The sequence below is a fragment of the Hylobates moloch genome, unplaced genomic scaffold (genome assembly GCF_009828535.3).
Source record: "Hylobates moloch isolate HMO894 unplaced genomic scaffold, HMol_V3 SCAFFOLD_3, whole genome shotgun sequence".
NCBI classification, from domain to species: Eukaryota; Metazoa; Chordata; class Mammalia; order Primates; family Hylobatidae; genus Hylobates; species Hylobates moloch.
This window is the reverse complement of record NW_026652278.1, coordinates 129,407,638-129,424,167: the sequence shown is the minus strand read 5'-3', so window position 1 is coordinate 129,424,167 and position 16,530 is coordinate 129,407,638. Positions and strand designations below refer to the sequence as shown.

Here is a 16,530-nt window from a genome sequence, read left to right as displayed (position 1 = left end):
GCTGTCTACTGTAGAAATAATTTATAAACATTAATTGCAGGAAAGAGAGGATCCATTTGCTTCAAAGAGCCCATCAGCAAGCTGTCCTTCCTGTTTTATCAGTAAGCAAAGCTGAGAGCAAATAACAGATGGGACTGTCCCTTGGTGGTGGCGCAGAGCACGCATGAAATATAGTACAATCTTCCTCCAGTGTGTTATGCTTTTAACAGTGGAATATCAGAGCAGGAGAGGTGTGGGCCAGGATGAATGACTGTCTCTGATGAAACATTCTTTTCTTCTAGCAAGATTCCTGTAGCAGATTGAGCTCTGGCAGTTGATCTCAGTGGCTTGATAGAGTGTCATTATAAAAATGCACCTGGAAGATTCTGTGGAAAAGAGAAACCTCCGAAGACCAAGGTGAATCCAAGGCCTGATCTGGACTCTCAATGGGTGGTTAAATTCTATTTCCTTTAAATAAGCATCAAAGACACCACAAAACCACAGATAAAGCTGCCATAGACAGCTATATTTGGTACTCATTTATCATTTGTCACAATCATTTCATCCTCTTGCAATATTTTATTCTACTTACTACTTCTACAAGAAGGTGAGTAGTTGTACATTTGATGTGTGTTGGGGGGTGTGAGGCTAAAATCTTCTGCCTCTGTTGTTTGTATAACCACACTGAAGGCTGTTACTAGGGCTGTGGAAGCTAGATTTAGTATATGTTATTCCTAATGGAAAAATCTATCAGCCCCACTTCAGTGGCTATTATTAAACAGCTTTTAGTCAGTCAGATAGGAAGTGATCCCCAATTCCACTAGTAGATTCATGCCCCGTTCATTACCCCTGTTCACAGTAGCTTTTCTAAATGTTTTTCACTTATCTTGGGTTTCTAAGTCTGCCTCATTCCTTTAGCTTTGGACGCTTCTCTTATGTCCTGTTGAAGTGAAAAGATCAAGGCTGCCTGATCTCCTTTAACAAACAACTGTAACCTGCCCCTCTTTGATTTACTGTATCATTGTCATCATTAGTCCTTTTTCTCTCTCCTATTTTAGAGAAAATATTACCCTCTTCTTTTAAAAAGTTAATCCACACACATGCTCATAATTTTACCCATTTCCATTCATTCTTCAATTATCCCCGTGATTACTGAAATATTCAGTCTTTTTCTCTTAAGTGCATCCTCTGATTGACTTGATGAATTTACCTCTTATAAAGAAAAGAAACAAAGCATTACTTCCAAATCTGCATTGCCCTTCAAGCTACTATCTCCATTTCTATGAAATTTCTTAAAAGATTAGTCTGTCATCGTTAGTTCCTATAATTGTTCTTCTTTATCTAATTTACTCTTTATTGCAGTCTCACTTTCTGCTCCCCAGTCACTTGAAACTGTTCTATCAAAGCATCTAATTCCTAATCTATCAAACACAGTTATGATCATTTCAGACTATTAGGCATATGAACACTCTTTCTACACTGAGCTTTGAAGTCTTGGCAGAAAGCAGGGCTTCATGTCTAAGGATGAAGAGGTAATATGCTTTGTCTTTCTATACTCAGGCAGAGAGGACAAAGGCACATAGCCTTGGTTTGACAGTCAGATGGTCCCATCTGGGGACAGAGGAAAAGCGATCCACAGTGCCACAGTAGCAGCAGAGACTGGAACAGAGGTGATAATACTAGCTAGAGACTCTGTGGTGTCCCAATCTAGCCTTTTCCTATACAGTGTTTCTTGTTGACAAATCTCCCTTGGTTCCCACAGACTTTCTGAGCCTTCTTGGCTAAGTTTCATATAATTCTGTGAGCTAACTAATATCTTTGCCATAAATTACTAGCTTGCCTTAATTGAAACATATTTGGTTTATCTTCCTTTGAACTAAAGACCTCATTAGTACAGAAAGTCATACTTTGGAATCAGTTTAATGTAATAGAGTTTTAGGGAAAGTAGAGTGAAAAGTCAGCAAGTGGAACTGATTTTCAGACTGGGGCCAAAAGGGGCAAAATTCCATTTGTCCTCACAGACACGATCCTGGTAGCCTGGTAGCCCATCCTATGCCATGGTGAAAGAGCTAACTAAACAGTGCCTTTGGTCCCTGTAATGAAAGGCGCTCTCAGAATGAAATGCCTATTCAAGGCGAGGTTTTGGGGAAACCAAGTTGCCACTGTCATTGAAAAGATGAAAGACTGTAGGGATGCAGCTGATGTTTGGAGGGCACCGAATAGCTTAAAAAAAAAAAAAAAAAAAGATAGGCTGGGCACGGTAGCTCACGCCTGTAATCCCACACTTTGGGAGGCCGAGGCAGGCAGATCACGAGGTCAGGAGATCGAGACCATCCTGGCTAACACGGTGAAACCCTGTCTCTACTAAAAATACACAAAATTAGCCGGGCGTGGTGGCGGGCACCTGTAGTCCTAGCTACTCAGGAGGCTGAGGCAGGAGAATGGCATGAACCTGAGAGGCAGAGCTTGCAGTGAGCCGAGATGCGCCACTGCACTCCAGCCTGGGTGACAGAGTGAGACTCCGTCTCAAAAAATAAATAATAATAATAATAAAAGATAAATGATAAGCTAATCTTCTTAAATTATTGATTATGGCAAAGACTGAGTTCCTGGAACTCTCACAATCCTAACAGAGTCTCAATTCTAATTCTTTCAACTTTCATGTAGGTGAAAATCAAACTCCAACTTTGATATTATGATCGCCAAATTGTACTATCAGTTGATTTTAGAGTCTTGCCGGTCCTTGTATGAGCAAGTGAGAGACAGCAATGCTCAGAAAACTATAGGACTGGAGGATCCTAAGCATAAGAATTAGACAATGTGGGGTGATTCCAAAGCCTTGAACTCATAGCCTTTTCCCCCGCTGTAGTTGTGTGCTGGAGCCAGTTCTTGCCAGCTCCTGAGATCAACTGCATTTATCTCATCTCTACTCTGTGTCCATGATATGATGACAATTTGAAGTCAGTTACAAGTATTTGAAATGCCACAGTCAGGGCTGTCCCTAACCCCCTTGCTGGAGAATGGATTGTTAAACATTTGCCAGTGCAGTACTGTTAATGGCATCACAGAAGTGCATCCTCGTTCTTCGACGGAGGTGGCTTTTCTTGCTTGGAGACTGTATTCCCTTTCTTTTTCAGAGGCTGACTTTGCAAGAGAGAATCCGTTTACCACTTAGAACTGTGAACACCACCCCCATCCCCATTTATCTCCAGACTTGAACTAGTGGTTAAATCCCAACATGTCCCAGAGAAGTCAAATGCATTGTAAAATCTGGGTGAGATTTCTTTCATCTTATGACAACAAAACTTGGGACTATGTGTACTAGTGATTGACCTTGGACAGGTAACGTGTAATTTTTCAAAAGAATAAATGTATCACTCTGAGCTTCTATATTGAAAGAGTTACCCAGAGTGGCTACAGTGGGTCTGATTCTTGGCTCATTTGCTTGGTTATAATCTGGGTTTCATGGAGGCTTGGGATAGTGAAGTTGAGATCCTAGAAATCTCTTAAATAATGCAGGGAAGGGTAGCAAGTACTCTGCGTTGGAATTATACATAAATCACCTTCATCCTAATTTATTATCCAAGATGTCTAGAAGATAATTTCTTTACCAATATCTTGAGGAACGTATTGGTGAAGGGAGTTTTGAGGAGTTTGTTCTACTGTTCTTCCTAAGCTGAGGATGTTGATGGCAGATGCTTCAGTTGACATGGTTTCCCTGATTGAAATAAGAAGGAAACTATTCTAGGGCAGCAGAGGCCAAGTAGCAGCATTCAAAGGAAGGACGCAAAATTATTGTGGTTATCATAAAAGGCAGCAGGGCAAGCTCATCAGCAGAGTGTTATGTATTACAGAAATCTTTGGTAGTGGTTCACCAGTCACTGGGTCCCTTGACTGAAACAGATGATAGTACATTAGTCCTTCTTGATTTGTGTTATGGAAAACACCCCACACCTGGGAAGTAGAGGTCTGACCTGGGTCATCATTATGGGAAGTTGCTCATTCTCTCCCAATTCTCAGACCTGAGTTAACGCCATAATCGAGAATTCTTTGAAGATGGACTCAGCAATAATATCACTTGTTTGTGCAATAAATCTCCCCAGCCTTCAGAAAAGGATCTTTGGCTATTGCAGATATTGCCGATAAATAGCTTTTAATCTGGTTTGCCTATTCTTTGTTTGGGGGTTTATTCAGAATGGCTAGAAAATGCTGTCCTTTTGGAGAAAAAAATTCCGAAGAGCTACTGCTCTTTTACACCAATCATCTAGCAAACAGCATGAATAGTGATATTACATTCTAAGGGTAATGTGCTTTTAGGAGTCAACATTCACATAAACATTTTCAGGTACCAAATGTTACTGTTTTAACTTTGTGACAAAAATAGACTGCTTGCACTTTAGGTCATGCTGATAAAATACTTCCTAGAATCTGGCTACAGACATTTCATGCCAGGTATTATTTATATGTGAATAGAATGCAATGGAATGTGAATAGAATGCAAAGGAGCTATAAAATTCCATGTAGTAAAAATACATACAGTAAACATGCCCTGGAAAACAGAAATAATCAGAGCTTTGGGATATTGTTAAACACCAACTCGGAGCTATCCTGATTCCCGGAGACTGAGAATAACACTGTCTCTACTGATCACAATGGCAAATTGTACTTCAGGTTATAAATTGAGTTTTGATCTCAGTTGGCCTCTAGGTAGTCCAGTCTTGTGGTTATTTTTCTGAGGATATGACTGGAATAGGTCTCTTAAGCAATTGGCAGAATCCCCAACTGGGTCTCTGCACCATGGAGTAGGGCTATTGTGATAGAAAATGCCAAGCTTCTGGAATTGCCCTTACCTACTAAAGCACTAAAATACAAGGCAGTATTGCATTCATGGATGAATTACGGAAATTAAAAATATCATTAAAAGCCTGAAAGATGTTGGGTTGATGATTCGTGTCTCTATTTTGTCCTGTGCTTAGAAGATGTAGTGATACTGAGCGATCGTAAATTGTACCCCTGGATAGTCATTTAACAAATATTTATTCAGTAGCAACCAAGATTCATGCTTTGTGCTAGGTGTCAGGGGTACAATGATGAGCAAATCTTGTCTTTGCTTTTATAGCACTGATAATTTAATGGTACAAACTGGACAGTCACTGCTCAAGATAATTCTATAAGCTTGTGTTACAGGGGAACCCTCTGTTGTCCTGGGGTATGTATCTGTGTGTCTGTGTGTGCAGGGAGTTTTGGAGGAGAAAATGGGAAAGGTAGGAAAAGTCTTACTTCAGCCAGTGATATTTCAGATGAGCTCTAAGGCAGAGGTAGGTGTTAAAGAGCACAGACAAAGGAGTCCGTGCAGTGATTCCATAGCAGGAGAGAAAAGTGTGCTTGAGAAGCAAATGGAAGACAGTACACCTGGAGTGAGGAATGTGAGGTTCAGAGTGACCAAGAGGAGCCTGAAAAGTAGACAGGGACCTGAACTTGCAGGATTTTCTCTGATCTGAATAGCAATGAGAAGTCAAGTGTGTGGCTTTAAGCATAGACAATATAATATCATGATTAGACATGTAAAAGAATTCTCTGGGTGCAGTATGGGTATGAACAGAGAGTAGCAAGGTATGTTATTGAATTGCTGCAGTGAGAGTTTGTTGTATGGATGTAGAAATAGGAAGACAGAGTTATGAGACTTAGGAATTCATATTAATAGGACTCATGATTGACTGTTGGTGATGGATTGAATACTGGGTGGGAGACAGTAGAAAATGTAAAACAGTGTTCTTATATTTCTGGTTTGCATAGCAGGATATACATAAATATGTATATAATTTCATCGTGTATATACTGAATAAGGTTGGGGCCAATGATCTTAGACCTATAATATTTGAGGGGCCTGACACACATTCGTATGAAGATGTTGAGTGAGAAATTTGACATGAGGATAAACAGGAACTGGTTCAGTGATGAAATAAATATGGAAGTCGTTGGTCCATAGATGGGAAATGAGGTCCATTATGTGGAGAAAATGCAGAGGGAGGAGAGAAGAGCCTGAGGCTGTGCACGGACAGACATCAGCACATGGGGTAAAAGTAACCTTTGAGAAACAAAAATAAAATCCTAAGCCCCTAAACCAACTGAATAGACCCCTTCTTGGCCAAGGGGACCTCAGAGAAACCTTAAAAATGGAGTTCACAGCCATGACACGATGGGAGGTCAGATGTGCCTCGCATACCCCCTCCCTTGCTAATCGCCACTAGGCTCTCTTCCCTAGGTGTTTAACAGAAACCAGCCCTTTTGAAAGATTCCTTCTGCCACCGATAGGAACCAACTGCCTGATGCTGCCCCTCACTTTCAGTTTTTTTTTAAATTTATTTTTTATTTTCATTTTTTGAGATGGAGTTTCACTCTTGTTGACCAGGCTGGAGAGCAATGGCACAATCTCGGCACACTGCAACCTCCACCTCCCAGGTTCAAGTGATTCTTCTGCCTCAGCCTCCCGAGTAGCTGGTATTACAGGTGCCTGCTACCACACCTGGCTAATTTTTTATTTTTAGTAGAGACGGGGTTTTGCCATGTTGGTCAGGCTAGTCTCGAACTCCTGACCTCAGGTGATCCACCTGCCTCGGCCTCCCAAAGTGCTGGGATTACAGGTGTAAGCCACTGCACCTGGCCCTTTTCACAGTTTTGACACAGCAACTGACCAGCATTCCTTCCTGATAAGAGACCATTGACCATGAAGTGCTCGTGGGGCCTGTCTTTGGAGGCTGCCACATAGAGGTTCTTTGTGTCCTCTGGTTCACCTTTTGATGAATAAGGTCTAATTGTAATACATTTAAATGTTAAGTCTTCATCCCAGAGTGAACATGGGATGCATGTTACACATGCTGTGCCTCCCCTCTGTGAATATTTATATCTCCTTCTATGACCTGCTGAATATGTATACTTAGCCACCCTATTAGCCATAAATCCATCTTATTTTTCCTATCCTACCCTCTACATGCCTGTTTCCAGCTTCTGGCCAGAGGCTGCACTTCTCAGACTGTCAGAATGGTTGCCGGCAGGCTCCAACCCTTCATGAGAAGAACCTTTAAGCTCTCCTTTCAGATTTATGAAGTTAATCACTCTTCAGCTGACACCCTAAAGTGCAGTCAGTAAAGTGTGATGCACTCAGCAAGGACTCACTAAAGGTTTATGGGACTAAAAACAAAACTGATAAGAGGAAAGAGCACCCTTCAGGCTCTCTGACTTCTTGCCAGCTTAGTCTTGGGTTTGTTTTTCCTCTTTAGCTCCACTGCAACGTTTGGCTGGATTTCTCTGGTTCTGATAATCTTGGGTATTAGGTATTTGATGAGGTAATTCAAATAGTGTGTAAAGTGTTTCTTATTGATAAAATGAATTTTGGATACTCTCTACTTCACGCTCACACTAATTTTTCTTTGTGTGCTTTTTAATACTTAGCAAACTCTATTTTATCTTAAATTCTTCATCTACGAATCTGCCCACCACTCAAGCCTGGGAAAGCTGGCAGAGGATGCACGTGTTTTACTCACCTGAGTGTTCACAATGCTCGTGAGGGACCTCCCTGATGGTAAGTGCTGCTCTTTCTTATTAACGTTCTTTTTTCCTTTAAAATTTGTTTCAATCCATGAGGTAAAAAATAATGACGATATAGATAGATAGACGAATAGTTCATGTTGTTTTTCCCTGCAGTCAAATAGACAAAAATTTCAACACAAACTTTTATTCCTGGTATTTGGCTTAAAAGTAAACGTCAGGTACGTCAAGAAGCTAATGGTGTTCTTCGCATATCTCAACAGTCACTGATTTTTCTACTTAATATAAAAATGCATTTCCAAAATCTTACCACTGGGGGGCAGCATCGTGCAAAGCTAGCCTTTAGTTTTTCCTTCCTGTGTCCAGTATAGAGTGCTCCTAACATCTATCACAGACTCGTGCTGTGCCATTAATGAAAGAAGAGCCTCTGTCTGTCTGTCTGTCTATCGGTCTATTTTCCCTTTGCCAAATTCTTTCCTCTTCCTTTTTTTCCCCAGAGTTCTTTGTGAGTTAAAACTTCTGTTTTTGAAACTTCCAGGAGCTTAATTAATAAACATGAAAACCAAGTTGAAGCTGGCACAAAGCTCTTTTTTGCTCAACCACTTGGGCATGCTAGGGTAATTGTAGTTATTTACATTTGGCATCCAACTGGCTCGAAGACCAACACTGCTTTTTTTTTTTCCCCTATGAGTACCGAAGCTATTAAATTAAACAGGTTAATGTGGCTACAGCATTTCGCCCCCTACTATCCCCACAGCTATAGTAAATCTGCCACCTGTTTATTTCCATAAAAATTCAATTACAGCACCACCAGTTATTCTTCTTATGTGAGCAATTAACTTTAGGCAGTTTCAGGCCACAGAGAAAGGCCAGGCTGGCCTGCTCCTTTCTGCTTCGCTCCCTTTAGCCGCAGGTCGTTCTTTCGCTAAGTGACTGTGCTCCTTCACACCAGTGAAAAAATGAAAAAGGAAAGAATAGACTAGACTGCTGGGCACTGTCACGCCAATGAAAAAGCAAAAAGCGAAAAACCGCAAACAATCTTCTGCCTCCCTATGCCCAAGCCTTAGAGGCCTGGGGAAGTTAGCAGCAAGCCGGCAGCCAGGGCCACAGGGGCACACCTGTGTTTAATAGCACACCAAAATGAAGAAGAAATTACTTGCAATGTGTTCACTTTCTTTCTTCTTTATATTTGTAAAAAATGTGATAAAGAAAGGAAAGGCTGGTAAAATGCCACAGCGTTCTGGCTAAAGCAACAACACAATTGTGAAGAGAGAAAACCGCATTCATCCACATGTCCCAGCAAGAGCTATCACCAAAGGCATTGTGAAGCAGTTGAGCAGTTACATCTGCTCTCCTTTAACAGGAATGAGTCTTTAGTACCCGGTTGCAAATGTTGACTTTTACCTTTTCTTTAAATGTCCGCTACTCTTTGTCATATTTCTTCCCCTTCTCTCCAAATTCTACCAATAAAAGTAAAAATTACTGAATCTTACATCTAGTGATTTTCTGCGTGACCTAATTGTTAAACAGGGATTGAAGTACTTGCTTTCCATCGACCCCTGTAATGCCATTGACACTGATTTATATTTCTAGTAAATGTATAAACATGGTTTTAAGAGTAGGTTAGACTCTGAAATAATCTCTAAGTAAATCTTACCCCAGGTTCAGGTTAAAACAAATACTTCTTCATAAGCAGGTTGGTACCAATTCCTACTGAGAGGTGACAGCTTGCTGGCAGCCCTCGCTGGCTCTGGGCACCTCCTCGGCCTTGGCGCCCACTCTGGCCGTGCTTAAGGAGCCCTTCAGCCCACTGCTGCACTGTGGAAGCCCCTTTCTGGGCTGGCCAAGGCCAGAGCCGGCTCCCTCAGCTTGCGGGAAGGTGTGGAGGGAGAGGCGTGGGTGGGAACCGAGGCAGCGCGGGGCGCTTATGGGCCAGCACGAGTTCCGGGTGGGCGTGGGCTTGGCGCAGGGGAATCGGGGCTGTGCGCGGCACTTGTGGGCCAGCATGAGTTCCGGGTGGGCGTGGGCTCGGCGGGTCCCTCACTCGGAGCGGCCGGCAAGCCCCAGGCAGTGAGGAGCTTAGCAACTGGACCAGCAGCTGCTGTGCTCGATTTCTCACAGGGCCTTAGCTGCCTCCCTACAGGGGCAGGGCTTGGGACCTGCAGCCCCCATGCCTGAATCTCCCCCGCCCCCCCCCGCCGTGGGCTCCTCCGCAGCCTGAGCCTCCCCAACGAGCGCCGCTCCCTGCTCCCGGCGCCTGATCTCATCGACCACCCAAGGGCTGAAGAGTGCGGGCAAATGGTGCAGGACGGGCAGGAGCTCCACCTGCGGCCTGTGCGATATCCACTGAGTGAAGCCAGCTGGGCTCCTGAATTTGGTGGGGACTTGGAGAACCTTTATGTCTAGCTAAGGGATTGTGAATGCACCAATTGGCACTCTGTATTTAGCTCAAGGTTTGTAAATGCACCAATCAGCACTCTGTGTCTAGCTCAGGGTTTGTAAATACACCAATCCACACTCTGTATCTAGCTAATCTAGTGGGGAAGTGGAGAACTTTTGTGTCTAGCTCAGGGATTGTAAATGTGCCAGTCAGCACCCTGTCAAAAAGGACCAATCAGCTCTCTGTAAAACAGACCGATTGGCTCTCTGTAAAATGCACCAATCAGCAGGATGAATAAAGCAGGCTGCCCCAGCCAGCAGTGGCAACCAGACAGGGTACCCTTCCACACTGTGGAAACTTTGTTCTTTTGCTCTTTGCAATAAATCTTGCTACTGCTCACTCTTTGGGTCCACACTGCCTTTATGAGCTGTAATACTCACCGCGCAGGTCTGCAGCTTCACTCCTGAAGCCAGCCAGTCCACGAACCCACAGGGAGGAGCGAACAACTCCAGAGCACCGCCTTAAGAGCTGTAACACTCACTGCAAAGGTCTGTAGCTTCACTCCTGAAGCCAGCCAGTCCACGAACCCACAGGGAGGAACGAACAACTCCAGAGCGCCGCCTTAAGAGCTGTAACACTCACTGCAAAGGTCTGTAGCTTCACTCCTGAGCCAGCGAGACCATGAACCCACCAGAAGGAAGAAACTCCAAGCACATCCGAACATCAGAAGGAACAAACTCAGGACACGCGCCTTTAAGAACTGTTAACACTCACCGTGAGGGTCCATAGCTTCATTCTTGAAGTCAGTGAGACCAAGAGCCCACCAATTCTGGACACACTATCGAAGTGTAGTTATTATCAATAAATTCAGAGAATAAGAAAAACATCAAAAGAGAAATAATTAGGGTATAAATAGATGATACAACCCAAGGGCACCTTGAACCCCTAGCTAGGATAGGTGTATGGAGGGCTCAGATTACGCATCCAAATTGTCACGTGTCTGAGTTGATTCCTGAGCAACATTTGCTCAAGCAGTGTTGCTGCGCAGGCATGGATGTCAGATGTCGGCTAGTCCTAAAATACTCCCGGGGGATTAAGTGAGTGTATATAAATATCTCCCTCCTTTGTTCCTGCATCTGAAGGTGCCCTACACCCGACAGCATTAGTGCACTGCTAGGATAAAAGAATGTAATAAAATGGACTTTGAAGGCACATGTCACAGGAAAAAATACAGTCTAATTAAATTTAATCTTCTTTAAAATGGTTACTCAAAAGAGAGACTCTGTTAGAAGTTCAAAAGGCCTATATAAATCCTCCCGAGGCAAGTCCATACCTAGAGCTCACATATGGCAGTTGGAAGAGTAAAGGAAAATTTAGAAAGTTTGTTTCATCTTGGTAGGGCTGATGGGACTTTAATGAAGAGAGACCAGTATCACATGGCCCTGAGATCACATTCTCTGCTGTCAAATGGGTTCAAGTTCACAGTCTTGAAAATTGTCCTTTTGCTATATTCAAATGTTCTCATGAGCTCTTTTCTTTTCAGTTCAAAGTAGATGTTAAAATGAGTTTTAAGTGTTTATTCTTTATCCTAGATTTTGGGCAGATGCCTAATTTCCATAGCTTCCTTACCTCCTGAAGAGTTTCAGGCTTTTTGCTTCTGCCAAAATGAAGCAAACCTACAGCTTGGTACTTTGAAGTTTGAGTTAAAGCAAAACTAAATGGACCATGTTTATCTGATCAATTAAGGCATTGCCTACATCCTCAGTACTGATGTTTCTCATTTAAGCAGCGTTCTATACAATTAACAACAGAAATAGAGTTTGGGGAAAGGGGGGTCATTATACAAAGAAATGCAGGAAGAGCGTGGAAGAATTTGACTAGGCTCCAATACAAACTGCATAAACTGGTCTCCAGTGTAAACTGAAGAATGTCTTTGTAGAAGTGGGACTGTAGAAAAATATTTTTTAAAGTTCCAAAAATAGAAGTTTGATTTAAAACTCCTATTAGGTAAAGTGATCTACTAGATTTAATAGTCTTTAACATGATTGATGTTTTTAATTAAAAATACCTCATCTGTCTCTCAGGGATTAGCATGTGTACAATTCAGTTTAACTACAGTTCAACAGGGAGAATTCTATAAACAGTACCATGCTAAGCAGAGTATTCAATTTAAAAAAAATAAAATGAGCATAAATTAAAATTCTTCTAGGAGTTTACAATTTTTTTTTCTTGAGACCAAACCGAACAACACCAATTAATTAGTATGAGAATGAATGATAGGTAATTGAACCCTCTGGCTGTTCCCAGTCAACATTCTGTTCTACTATTCCCAGTAATAGCTGGAGATACACTTGTTTGGCTTCCATTCCAGCTAGCTCAGGACCTGTGTCCACAGCCCTTTCTATAGAAAGACAGGAAACCCTCTTTCCTCAGAATTCCTACTAGATTCCTTAGTCCTTGTTTTGAGCGAATCACGTCGTCCAACTGGCACCAACAGATTTAACTTGAAACTTCGTAAAGAAAATGATGTGCTTTTTGATATCTGGCAGATTCTGTGGAGATTGCCTTCCAGATTCAAAGATTTGTCTCCGAAATTGTGCCTTGGCAAGAAAACTAATGTACAATCTTCACACATAGGGTGTGTTTCACTTCAATTTTAATACTATAGAGGTAAAAAAAACAGCTTTCTCCAAGTTCCAAGTTTTATGTCCATGGTCTCTTCAACTATAAATGGGAAAGAATAGCAAAGATAAAGCTATTAATCTGTCTGACCCATACTCCCCTAAAAAGTTGCTTTTTCTTTCTAATTTGGTTTTCTATATTTATTTTATGATTTACTTCTATAATTATTTTTATGATTTTTCTGATTTATTTTATGCTTCTGTTTCTTCCACAAAGACATATGATGTCTGTACAGTTATTTAAATTGTGATAACTTTTAAACTTGATTTATTAAATATATGGTGGAGATAATTGTAGAGACTTTTGTGGAAGCCTGTACAAGAAAAAAGTTTTCCTGGGGAAAACTGTTTTAACATGGTACATGTCTTGATAAAGATCTGTGTTGATTTAATGGAAAACTTATTTCCTAATGTATTTATAAGTAAAATTTTGTATCATTAAATGGCAGCCGATGGGGAAAACTTGGGGAAATAAATCACTTTTCCTTAGAAAAAGATTCATTTACATTTTAACCCCTGAGACAATGTTACTGATGATATTATAGTTAGATCATTATTTACCATTTCAGATTTACACTAAATATCTCCATTTATCTAACGTGGATGAAGGTGTTCTTGGGCCTACGTACATCTCTAAGTAGACTAATGAGATGACAATTTTGAAAAGGGTAAGAAAGTGTAAGGAACATTTTTATTCTATTATGTTCAAGTTGTTTTTGGTTTCTTTTTTTTAAGAATGTTTCAGGGCCGGGCGCGGTGGCTCACGCTTGTAATCCCAGCACTTTGGGAGGCCGAGGCGGGCGGATCATGAGGTCAGGAGATCGAGACCACGGTGAAACCCCGTCTCTACTAAAAATACAAAAAATTAGCCGGGCGTGGTGGCGGGCGCCTGTAGTCCCAGCTACTTGGAGAGGCTGAGGCAGGAGAATGGCGTGAACCCGGGAGGCGGAGCTTGCAGTGAGCCGAGATTGCGCCACTGCACTCCAGCCTGGGCGACAGAGCGAGACTCCGTCTCAAAAAAAAAAAAAAAAAGAATGTTTCAGAACTGCTTTGGCTGTATTGAAGGTGGAAATGAGGATTTTTCTCTTAACAACAGGTAATTGGTACAATGTGATCTATTTCATGTTTGGAATGATATGGGTCTTGTACTTAAAGTTCCTGGGTTGAAAAGAGCTGTGTGGAAAGGAGAAAATAAAAAGGTACAAAATCAGTGAAGCTAGAGAGATGGAATCATGAAAGGGGCTACTCAGGATATCACCCTGTTTAACCTTTTGTGCGTTGCTTATTGCTTCTACATACTTAAACTACGATACGCTTAGGCAATACGTATTGGGTTTGAACTTTCAAACCACAATGAAGCTATTTTTAACCTGACAGTTAATTTTTCATCTCAATAATGACAGAAAAATTATCAAAATTTTGCAGATATTAAGCCTATCAATGGTTGGAACATTTCAACTGCTTCATGTAGAGCAGTGGATTTAAAAATTTGTAATTAAATAACTGAAGGACTTGGACCTTTAGTTGTCTGTTTACTGGAGATATAAACCCCTCATCAGCCTCTTTTCTCTCCTCAGAAAGAGTATATTTTATCCCAGGTTTATACAAATATCTCTGAATCTGAACTCAAATTTTCAAGCATTTCATCTAAATGTTGTGCATTTTCTCGTTGACAAACTATAAGTATGGGCATCTCCAGCTATGCTGCATGTTAATTGTATTAGTTTTAGGCTACCAAACCTGCTCCAATATCGACTCGCATCACTCTATTTATCAACTTAAGACAAGAACACTTTATGACCCTCTTTGGCTTAGAGTGGACTCTGTGGGTCAGAATGTTTTGTTGGTTATTTCCCAAGAACGCAATATGAACTCCGGGTTACACATTAACAAGAACCACTAAAAAAGTTAGGTCAGTGGAAATTCTCTCAGGACAAATTGAATAGCGTTTTTGAGATTTTTGACTTCACTTTGTTTTAAATTATATTTAAGACATCGATCTTCTGACCTCATTTTTTTGTTAGTTTTTTGTGTGTGTGTTTTTTGAGACAGAGTCTCACTCTGTCAGCAGGCTGGAGTGCAGTGGCGTGATCTCGGGTCACTGCAACCTCTACCCCCCGGGTTCAAGCGATTCTCCTGCTTCAGCCTCCTGAGTAGCTGAGGCTACAGGCATGTGTCACTATGCCCAGCTAATTTGTGTATTTTTAGTAGAGACGGGGTGTCACCATGTTGGCCAGGATGGTCTTGATCTCTTGACCTCAGCCTCAGCCTCCCAAAGTGCTGGGGTTACAGGCATGAGCCACCACATTTAGTCTTCCTCACATTTTTGAGAGAAGACTGACAAACCACCCCTTGTATAAAATTTGGTGTAACTGGCTACATTTCCACAATTTTCTTTTTTCTGTTATTGTGTGTTTTTTGGCATTGGTCAACCTCGAGGCAAGATTCAGTGTTACTTTCACTCCCAACTACTACTATCCTTTTCTTTTCACTCTGTAAGTCACTAGTGAGAGGTATAGATTTAACTAAAATGGAGGTTTTATTAAGTTCCCAAATTTTATTCATAAAATTGTGCTTAGACCTTTTTCTCCAAATTATTTTCTCTATTTCTCAAAATATCCCTCATCCTTTTGAGAAGGCAGCTTTTGTGTGAGAAGAAAAAATAATTGTTTTTCCAACTGCAAATAAATTTTATGTATCATATTATGCTAATTTGTAGTTTCACTTGACTTGAATGGAGAATTCCAAATGCTCTTTAGCTACTGTCAGCAGTAATGCCTTAAGGTGAGTCAATCAAGAATTAACATTATTGTATTTGATACTGTTCTCTAAAATAGGTCAATTCATTTGGTTACTTTGGGACACATTATGTAGATAATTAATCCTAGCAGATACTCCAGTAAGCCTCTTGTTTTATATAATTTCATGAATGAGAATTTTCCATGGTTATTTTTAGCAATAGTAAACCTTTCTTGAAAATTTTCAAGCTAAACAAACTAGAACAAAGCTTCTCAAACTATCTGTGATGAAGGACTGTGTCTTCTTATTATTATTTGCTTAAGTTTCACACAGTCACAGACCAACACTTTTGTAAAATGCATTTATCATGTGCTTGGATGGCATGACAATATAAAATTGTCATATAAATTTCTTGGTGCTTATTCTCAATTTCTGTACCTAGCTCGCTGTGGATTGGTAGCAGTTTGCAGACCACCACCAGTCCACGGGCCACATTTTGAATGGCTTTGATGGAGGTTATTTTCTCTGGTAGAACTTCGGAGAATTGATTAACAGATTGTTCTTATATTATAGCAAAGTTAAAATTTATTTAAGAAAGATTCATTTCTCACCGAAGGAAATCTTTTGTTGAAGTGAAATATTTATTCAGGATGGAATTTTGGTTAGGCTTGTGGGTTTTTACAAAAGGATGGCCACATCATCATTTAGTAATTTAATCTGCCATTTCTTATCCCATAGATAATCCAGTGCCTTGCTAGAGAATATAAACTTGGAATCCTACTTCTGTCAAAAGTTTACATGGAAGGCATTATTATATCTTTTAGATGTCTTCTAGGTATTCCAGGTTTTGCTTTAGATTTGATTTGCTCATTTGTTTCTGGCTTGGACTGAATCAGATTATCAAATATCTGATTATGTAAATCATAGTGCCTTGGCTTCTGACAGAATCATTTAATTGAGAAAATTATAAATTATTCCCATGTATTTAGAGATGCTACGAAAATATTAATATCAAGCCCAAATACTACATTTCCTTCAGGAAAACTAGGCCCTGGTTACTTAGATGTGAGCAAACTAGGCATTTTACTTGCTTTCAAAGAACATAGAGTCTAGTGGGGGAGACAGGTATATAGTCACGTAATAAAAAAAGTAAATGTATAATTATGTTAAGTGCTCATCTTAGTCCATTTGGGCTCTTATTGA

The 16,530-nt window shown here is 40.8% G+C and overlaps 1 long non-coding RNA gene across 1 annotated transcript in view; it reads left to right on the top strand.

Moving 5' to 3' along the window:
* LOC131382973 (uncharacterized) overlaps positions 1 to 13,218 on the top strand; it is a 46,979-nt gene extending 33,761 nt beyond the window's left edge. The window contains exons 4-6 of the long non-coding RNA XR_009212610.1: positions 282 to 396; positions 7,432 to 7,561; positions 13,158 to 13,218. This is a non-coding gene — a long non-coding RNA (uncharacterized LOC131382973). The remainder of the gene's footprint in view (positions 1 to 281; positions 397 to 7,431; positions 7,562 to 13,157) is intronic.
* Positions 13,219 to 16,530: the final 3,312 nt, after the last annotated feature.